The sequence below is a fragment of the Camellia sinensis genome, chromosome 7 (genome assembly GCF_055761805.1).
Source record: "Camellia sinensis isolate YWXY chromosome 7, ASM5576180v1, whole genome shotgun sequence".
NCBI classification, from domain to species: domain Eukaryota; kingdom Viridiplantae; phylum Streptophyta; class Magnoliopsida; order Ericales; family Theaceae; genus Camellia; species Camellia sinensis.
This window is the reverse complement of record NC_138967.1, coordinates 71,137,036-71,147,767: the sequence shown is the minus strand read 5'-3', so window position 1 is coordinate 71,147,767 and position 10,732 is coordinate 71,137,036.

Below are 10,732 nucleotides of genomic sequence, written 5' to 3'. Positions count from 1 at the left end.
TATGACTTACATTATACCAAATATCCAACATTACTCGAGGGGTACAATGATGCAAATTGGATATCGGATACTAAAGACACAAAATCCATTAGTGGATACATCTTTACCCTAGGAGGTGCTGTAGTCTCTTGGAAATCCTCCAAGCAGACATGCATAGCAAGGTCGACAATGGAATATGAGTTTATCGCATTAGATAAAACAGGAGAAGAAGCAGAATGGCTTCATAATTTCGTAGAAGACATTCCAATGTAGCCTAAACCTGTGCCTAGGGCTGCAAATGAACGGAGCTGTTCATGAACAAGCTCGGCTTGACTTGTTAAGGGCTCGGCTCGGCTCGGCTCAGTTCGTTTAGTAAATGAACCGAGCTCAAGCTCAAATATTAGGCTCATTTAGTAAACCAGTCAAGCTCGAGCTCGCATAAGCTCGGCTCCTTTATATTTATTTAAATTATATAATAAATTTATTATTTATATATTAAATAATATATAAGTATATATAAATACATTATTTATTTATTAAATAATATAAATAATATTTTTTACTTGAATAATATAAATAATATTAAAAAAAATTTATCAAGCCGAGCTCGAGTTCTATTAATGTTAACGAGCTGAGCCAAGCCGAACTCGAGCCTAATTTCTTAACGACCCGAACTCGAGCTTAATAAACGAGCTTGATAAGTAAACAAGCCGAGCTCGAGTTCAGCAAAGCTCGGCTCAGCTTGGTTTGTTTGCAGCCCTACCTGTGCCAGCTATATGCATTCACTGTGATAGTGAAGCAGCAATAGGATGGCACAGAATCATATGTATAATGGTAATTCTTGACACATTCGTCGAAGACATAATACCTTTAGGCATTTGCTCTCACATGGAATAATTTCTATAGAATATGTAAAGTCAAGAGAAAATATTGTAGATCCATTGACTAAAGGGCTAACCAAAGAGCAAGTGTATCATTTATCGAAGGGAATGGGATTAAAGCCTATTACTTAAAAGTCGCCATAATGGTAACCCAACCTAGTTGACTGGAGATCCCAAGATCTAGGTTCAGAGGGACAACCGAATTATGGATGATTTCACATATCACTAAGGAGGTTTTCCCCTACCCATTTTAATGATAAGAAGAGTGATACCTGCAGCGTTAGTAGGATAAATTTTGCTTTTAATAATTCTTATAACTTGGACATCTAAGTGGGGTATAGCAGGATACTCTTAATAAGAAGTTACTTATATGAGTGTGAACTGGGCCAGTCCTGTGAGAATTGAGAAGGCTAAATTCTCTAGAGCACTCATGAATTACCAGGTGTTGTTTAGGGACAAAATGAACATAACCATAAAAGCCAAACTGTGTCTGCGGATACACTATGTGTAATCTATTGTTTTGGCTTACACAAACAGCTAAATAATTCAACGCATCACGTCCACTGGTTAGCCAGTAACTCATATAGGCTTTCACTAGAGGAGGTTCAAAACTAAAAGCTACCTATCTCAATATGGTGTATCTTCTTAATGTACTCTTTCTTTGTTTGCATCTTGTTGCATATCCTTTATCATGAATTCCATTCATGTGGAGGATTATTGGAAAATGGTTTTGGAGAGCTGGTTGAGCTGGGCTTGGACGTGGTGTGAGGTGTGAAGTTGGGTTAGGCTTGTCCTACCCAATACTTATCTTTTTAGGCCAAAAATATTTGTATTTTATTTATTTATTTATTTTTGATTTTCGGTTTCAAAATTCAAATTAAATCTATCCAGATTTTTTCTCCACCCAAACAGGTTCATACCTGATTAAACTCCACCCGAACAAGTTCATACCTATTGAATTCTACCCAAACAAATCTGTTTCTGTTCCGAACAGGTTTCCACCTATTGAAACCAAATTTGTTACTGTTCCAAAGAGGTTTCCATCTGTTGAAACCTGTTTTGAAAAGCCACATGTTCTCCTATAAATAACATGCCTTCCAGCAATTCATTTGATCTTTTTTTTTTCCCCTGAGCATTTCGTCTTTCTTCTTTTGTTCGTCTATGTGCTTCTGCATCTGTCTACCATTTAGTTTCTAAGAAAAAGAAAAAAGAGTTACAACATAGTTTTTTGGTCCGCCAGACTCGAGTTTGTAGTGCTGCAAATCAAATGTTAGTCGTTGCATCCTAGGAAGTAGACACCGTTAAATCTCAAAGCATCAGAGCCAGGGCGAAATCTACTTTAAGGAGATTGTGTCCAACACAAGCCTCAACTTATTATTTCTGTAACCAATTAATTCAGAATTTAATTTATATAATTATGTTTTGGATTATTTTTTTTTATTTTGTTGTTTATTTTATTTATACATGTATTTACACATACACACAACCATTGTAGGAATAACACTTTTGTGTGAAATCATTCAAATGACATTTCTATAGATTTGTTTTATACATTAATTTTATTTTTTTTATCAGCAAAAAAGAACTCTATTGACGAAAATCAAAGTACAAAACAAATTATATACATCAATAAAGGAGGTGAGTGCAAAGAGTATAAAACCAGACTAAACGATCCCAACTAAGTTGGCATCCCAAAGCAAGCTTAATCGTTTGTTAGCACCACACCAAGTTGGTGAGAGACCAACCAATTACATACAACCAAAAAACACAAAATAAATAAAGCAAAAAATATAACAAATCCAATTTATCAGATTAATCAACAATAGTAGCCTCCAAACCCAGTCCCATACAAATCAAGTCTCAGTATCAATCTCCAAACATCTACCAATTACATATCAATCTCATCATTCTTTTATACACAATGCATCAATCATTCACTTTACTATGCATTCCATAGGCATGCACCATCACCAATATCTATTGGCCAATATAATTAAAATCTTTCGTATCTCCAACCCAAAAGTCAATAAAAAAATGTCCATAATAATACTAAACTCAAAACCATTCATCATATGAAGTCATTACAACTATTTACAAAAAACTAAGTAAGTCATAATAACAAATAAGTCATAACCCACAAGTATCAAATCTCACAATTCATGACTTCTGTTTTGTCATCTATGTTTTGGAGACCACGATTGCAAATTCTAGTTTCTAGTGGGGGTTGTTGTTGTTCATCTAAGTGTTGGCCCTCTAAAACTTCTGTGATTTGTTGAACTGCATTGTACAATAGCTCCGGAGCACCAATGGCATCAACATAACCCATTTGCATTATTGGACATTTAGGAACTTCACGTCTCCTAGATGTTGTTAGGCGCACTCGAATGTCTATAACTGAACTGTAACAACTGAAAGACCACATGTATGAGAAAAGTTGAGTTCGAGTTGACAAGACCAAATAATTAGTCTTCGTTCAGTTTAAATATTCTAGAAAATTTACTTATGATTGGCAGAAGAAAATCAAACAAAAATAAATTGTTCGGCAGAGTTAATCTGGACAAACAATGTTTGTTCGGTATGGTTAATTCGAACAAAAATAAAAAGTTTGGCAATTTAGTGTCGAACACTGTTCTTTGAACAAATCGAGCTTGGTTCAAAGAGATTCAAACAAACTTTACATTCAACAATAAAAACAAATAATGTCATGAAAAATAATGAAAATAACTAAGCTTGATCAAAATACCTATCAAGAATGATGTGGAGAGACGACAGATACGAATTTTCATCGTTCATAGGGTGAGATCATTGCCTAGCGTATGTCGGTGCTTGGCCTGTAATGGGTCGGTGATGGGTTTCGGAGAAAAAAAGGGCAACACTATTGTAAGGTGTCCAAATTGTTATTGGGTGTGCAACTTAGGTGGGTGTGTAATATTTTGAATGAAGGATAGTTTTGTATTATGTGGGGGATCCTTAGAAATTTTATCAATGTTTAAATTTTATAAACGGGGGTTTAAAGAAATGGGGAGTCCTTAGAAAAAATGTAGGGGCTATTAGCGCCACCCTTAGATATAATGTGATTATTAATAGGATTGTGAGAGATAAGTTATACTAGGAAATTAGATACGATAAAGTATTGGATACATGATAGGACTATGGAAAAGATTATGAGGGATAAGTTATACCATGTGATAATAATTGATATGAATGATTGAATAAAAAGAATGACATATTATAATTAGTTAGAATGAAATAAAATTATCCGTTGAGAGACCAAAAAAAATAATCCTAAAATGTTTCATTCTTTTAATACCAAATTATTCATGGTATTATTTAATTCTATCGAATTAGACTATCTAATGGACTGAAAATTCATTGGGGCACTGACTCGTAGGTCCTTTTTGCACAGTTCAAAACCCATTTAGTCCCAAAACAAAATACTTGCACCAATTAGTCCTACATATTTTTAATTATTATCAAATAATCCTCTTTTTTTTTTTTAAATTTAAGAATGCTGCACATTTTACCACAATTGGACCTCGGAAGACAATCACCTAGAATGTTCAATAACACCAAGAAGTTGTCGAAGTAACGTCGAAATGTCCAGAATGTCATCAGATATCGAGAACATCACTAGAGACTCACTGGAATGTCCAAAACATCACCCCAAAAAAAGAAAAAATTAGCCAAAACCCCCTAGGCCAAACATGTTAGTGTGTAAAGGACAACCCATGTAACACTTGTGCATAATAAAGCAATGAAACGCATTTAATTTCAATATTTTTGCTATTGAAATCCTTTAGTTGGTGTATCTTGATATTGGTCGAGTGAAAATCCGATCTATACTTTGATAAGAATGTTAATTTGCACTCAGATATATTAGAAAAAGTGCTTTAGAATCTTGAAATTTTGCTCTGAATGTCGACACTGAGCTTCCAGGTGTCGACATTTGCATTCCTTCCTATCTTTTTCAACTTTTTGCCTTCGGGTGTCGATACTCTCCCTTCCTGATGTCGACACCTTCTGGTCTGGAGTGACCCAGGTGCACACTACTTGGAAGTGTCTATACATAGACATCCTGGGGTTGACAATTTGCTTGTGATTAACCTTATTGAACTTGCACTGTAGAGTGTCACCACCCCTCCTTGACGTATCGACACTTGACAGAAAGCTAGAGACATTTTGGCTACGTGCTTGGCATCTACTTTTAGGGATTTTGATCTAATTTTTTTTGATATAATCTTAGGCCCCACAACCCACTTTGTCCCTCCACTATAAATAGAAGCACTCTCTCTCTTTCTTTCTCTCTCTCTTTCTCTCTCTTACCAATCTTCTCTCTCTTTTCCACTCTCCATTGTTGGAGCTTCAAGCTTGGATTTCAACTACTTAGAGGTAAAATTTACTCCTAGTTCTTGATGATAAAAGTTAGATCATGTTGAGCCGAATATATCGTGTTTCCGTCACTGTTAACTTTTGGGTGTTCACCCACTCTCTCTCTTCTTTGACGTAGGAATACCTTTAACTTTGTATATCTTTGTATTGATATGATTATATGGTATTTTTCTTAATTATAATGATGTATGAGCTAGTGATTTTGATTTCATATATATATATATATATATAAAGGTATAAAAATGAGATTTTCACTCAAGTTTTTGAAATTTTTTGAATGTTTTGACATATTAAAGGTTACATTTGATGATTTGAAGATTTTGTAAAAGAAATAAGGAAAACCCCAAATTTCTTTAAAACCCTAGGTTTGGGACTTTGTTTAAAAGAGGGTTTTGTAATCAATTCATGTCATATGGTGAAATTGAAGTTGATATTATGTTGAGATACATAGAAATTTTTGAAGTTGTGTGAATTTCAGATTTATGATGAAATCATTGTTGAAGAGGGAAATTGTCGAACCAAGTTTTACGAAGCCTTGGATTTGTGTTTTTTAATGAAAAGAAGATTTTGAAATTAATTTATGTTTTGAAGTGAAATTAGAATTGATTTGAGTTAAAACACACAGAGATATTGGAATGATGTGAATTTTGAATTGATGTTACAATTATTGATGATTATAGAAATTGTTGAGATTATTTTGATCATGTATTATATTAATTATTCTTGTCGGAATGAAATGAACTTTAAGCAAATTGAAACATTTGCAAACTCATACATTGCATTTGCATTTCATGGTTTCAAACTCGAAAAATGTTTTACTATTTTGGAAAATGTTGAATCCTTGGAAGGGGGTAATTAGCATAGTTATCTGAGTAGTGGAGTTGGTTTTGGAAAAGGTGTTGTGTATTGTATTGGTACACGCACGAGGAGTCAAGGTGCTTAATTGCACTGTCTCGAGTTTGATGTTGGATGAATGTGGGAAGTGTTTTTTGGGTCTTACAGTAACGAGCCTGCAAATGTGAAAAAATGTTTGTTTTCTAGGTGCCCAATTGTCCTTCCGTACCAAGGCTAATAAATGTGGGACTATTTTGATATATATGAAATCTATATGTGTATGTATTAGTCTCTTACCTTAGGATGCTAGTACATATTTACTATCCTATGGTATGTTGGATTGGCCTTACAAAAGTGCATTGAGCATCATTCTTTTAAAGAGAAAATAATAGACTTTAGCATGGTATTTGCATTGGCATGATCATAATCATGTCAAGCATTTACATACACTATTAAATGTATTTCTCTTAGGCATCATTGCTCATTCCTATCATGAATAAACATTTAACAGGATGTAATGATGTGTTTCCACCGTTTAGGAACTAGTGGAGATTGAATGGAGTTCAGACGCTCATTTGGATGTTTATGTGTTCACAGCTACCGAGCATACCTGTTTGGGAAAGTACCTGTTTAGGAAAGTGTTCCACTTATTTGTAATCAATACCCTAGCCTTGAAAGGTATAAGCCCTTAAGGCAATTTTTGTTGTATTTTCTCTTATTTCTCAGATTTTGCATGTATTGCTTAAATCTTTAATTTTCACAGATGTAATGTATGAATGTAAACTTTTATTGAGAAATTTAAAGAGACGAAGATATATAGTATAATCTATAATCATCATTTTCTTACATCATATCTTGAAATTGGAAATTACTTAGAGGATTGTTAATTATAAAATGAATAAAATATTGGGGCGTTACAGACCAAAATGTTTTACTTCCTAAACCCCCTGAGCAAGAAGCGTGTTCTTCGTGAAGAACATACTAATATTTTTTTTTTCTATTTTTTCTAAACAATCTTGCTCTGGAAATATATCTTAGAAGATTGAGGAGAAAAATTTCTTGTTGAATACGGATAAAAGATCAAAATGATTCAACTAGAGAGAGAAAGTGTTTAGAGCAAGGAACCTAATGAGTGAGTTGTTCAGTTGTCAAGGTGGAATCTAAGACAAAGGTCTTCCTGTGATGGTTGAAATTGATAGTCTCTGTTGTTTCTTCCAGTTCTCCAAACTAATCTTATTTATCATATCATATCATTATACTCAAGGACCATTCTTGTGTCCTTTTCCCCTCCCTAACAAACTAGTAAAATTGTATTTGTTGAGTTTGTTGGGTGTTGATTGTTTGTTTGTAGAGCTTCCTTGAGATATGTTGAATTGTTATTTGTTGACTGTTGTCGATGTGTTTGTGAACTTTGTAGTGAAAGAACTCATAAAGCTTCTTTAGTTCATATATTTTTTATTATTATTATTGATGCTCTGCTCAAGAAGACAGTAAAATGTTACTTTTATGTCAATTTTGAAGTTATTTTTTATTTTTATTTTTCTAAGAATGTCATAGTTAACCTGTATCTTATTTTGATAGATCTTGATGAGAAGATCATAAAAATACTAATTTTATTAAAAACCAACATCTAGATCAAAAGTTATATCATTTTAAAGTTTAAAAATATTAAATTAGTCTCTAAGGATATGTTGGTAATAGCGGTGTGTGCTAGACTTTTCAAGAATTTTTTTTTGTGCTTGTCCTTTATACATTAAAGTTTTATTATGAGGGAGTTTTTGACCAAATTCCAAAAAAGAAGAAGAAAGTGTGAAATTAGATTGAAACATAGCAAAATTTAATCACATCCTCTCTAATACCACAAAACGCGAGGAAAAAAAAAAAGAACAAAAGCTCTTTATCACATAGAACACATAATTTTTAGTTTACAAAATTGTAAAAATTTGGAGTTTGAATTTATTGCTCATCAAACTACATAAATTCTCAATTTCAAAACCACATAAATTCTCAATTTCAAAACTACAAAAATTATCAATTTGCTCATTTATAATTTATCAAAATACAATTTCATGTTGTGGCAATGGTGGAGATCTTAGATCAGTAGTTTCTAAAGATTTATAGTTTTTAAATTTGTTAATATTTGCTTATTTTTTTTAATAAAAGTATAAAAAGAGAGAGGGGGGGCTAGAATCATAGAGAAAAGAAAAAAAAAAGTATTTTCAAAATTAAAAAAAAAATTAGTTTTCACCACCTGTAACTAAAACTCAAAAATTATTTGTTCAAAACTTGAAATTTTTCTCTAAAAAAACAAGAAAGAAGAGTGTGTAATAAAGAAGAAGAAGAAAAACTAAGAGATCAGAGGAGAGAGACAAAATTATACTCTGGCAACTATTTTTAATTTAGATCTAGCCAAATTTGATGTAGATCTACTCAGATCTTCTCTAAATCTAAACATTTCGATGAGTCTTATCTTGTGATCTTGGCGAGATCTGAGTAGATCTATGTCAGGAATACCCTCGGAAACTCATCTCATTTGTTGTAGGTGTGGGCGAAGCAATGAGTTAGTGGTTGGTGCTTACCACTGAACCCTAATTGATGGTGATCATCTGTTGCCGATGAGTGTATATTAAAAAGAGAGAAAGAAGAATGAAGGAGCCTTAGGACTTTTGAGTCTACACAAAAAGTTATGAGATTAAATAGAGTACACGTCCTTATGCTAAGACTTACGGGTAGGCCTGTGCAAATAACCGAACCAACCAATCAACTCGTTCAAACTGACCCGACCTGACTCGTTCACACCCCTACTTACGAGTAATTTATCCAAATTCTTTTTTATTGCACAATCAAACACCAAATTAATAATTCGATTGGCCCAAATATTTCTTTCGCTTTCAATTGCTCTAATAGTGAATTAACCAAACATGACCTATATACATAGATATATATTTTCCAAGGGTTTATTACACTATTTATTCCTAAACTATCGTCAAATTGTCTATTTACTCTGTAGTGATCCCGATTTTGACCGTCTCTTATGGTGTTTCGGGCTTGGGTTGGTATGGTTTTGAAAGGTGTTAGGTATCTTAGTTTCCCTTGTATTCCCCTTATTTTTGGTTATCAGGTTATAGTGGTGTGTTTGGAACATGTAATGTCTCCAAATCTTTAGATGCGAATCCAACCTGAATTGTGCCTTACAGAGTTGTATCGGAAGTTAATTCTTTCATGTTTTGCCACTTCGCTAAATATGTCGGGGGTTGAGCTGCCTGGTCAGCTTACGGGGGTCAAGCTGCTCGGTCAGCTCGCTGAAGTAAAAATGCAAAATGCATTTGAAGTTGCTTGTCCGCTCGAGCGGCCGTTTATGCGCTCAAACGGAGAATGTTTGGTTCCAGAAATTTGGCCTGTCTGCAAAAAGTACCGGGAAAGTGTATTCAACACTCGAGCGGGGCTTTCCACGCTCGAGCGAACCATGTTATATCAGCTCATAAGGGGAGATTTCAGATCACTTTTTCAGTTCTCTCTCTCTCTAAAAACCCTTTCCTTTCCCTTCTCTCTACATTTCCCTACGCCAAATTGGATCAAAGCCTTGATTTCTCAAGATCCATTAGGGTTCTACCATAGGTCCTTCATCAAAGTTGGTTAACTTCTCGAGGGCTTCGCTGTGTGCGGTGAAGATCGAGTTTCGACACTGTTGATTTTGGGGGTTTCATCTTATTTCTTATTCAAAACTTGAGGTAGGGATTTTCTTAGAGTTATGTATATATATTTGCAAGATCTATATGATTTTCGAAATCTTCTTTCGATAGCTTTAAAAATTGATTATCGATTCAAGAAGTTGAGCGATTTTGAAAGTAGGTTCGTCTCTTGTTCTTTTAAAATGATCTTATGGGTTTTGATCTTCGTTGATTGAAGAAAATATGATTTTGGAAGGTTTTCTTTCAAAAGATTTGAGTTGTATAGTTTTGGTGAGAAAACCTAGAAATTGGGGATTTTTAAAAGAAATTGAAAATCCATTAATGATATTGTTATATTTATTTTGCGTGTCAAAATAAATAGATGTTTGAAAAATTTCTTATTTATATTTGTATAAATGATAAATTTCACGGAATATGAGAATTGTTGTTCATTTTGGAAATTATTGTTCAAAACGTTGAAATAGTCTTGAAATGACTAATTATTGAGGATACTTGAGAAGAGGGAATTGTGTTATTCCTTGGATGATGAATCGGAATAAAAATATTTATATTTATCTTGTGAAATTGGCATATCAATTTATTTGATTATATTAAACTTTGAAAGTTAATTTGAAAACTTGCATTGAGAAAAGAATGTTGAGAAACAAGTTTTCATGGAATGGTTTTGGGGTAAATACGTTGGTAAGTCTTGATAGGTGGTGTAAATGATATTGAATAAGTTGGCCTGAGAGTCCGGGGTGAAAGACCGAAAACTGCCGCAGATAGGTGTCGAGCCTTCCGGTTAATACCGATAAAAATGACAATTTGGTAGTACTTGTATAGTCTACTTGCAAACACCGACCTAGGGATTACCAAAGTCGTATTTACCGCTCTTGAAATGAATTGTTAAGTTTTGAAGAATTGAAATTACATGACATCATTGAGCATGATGGTTTTCAAAGATGAAAATGTGATTTT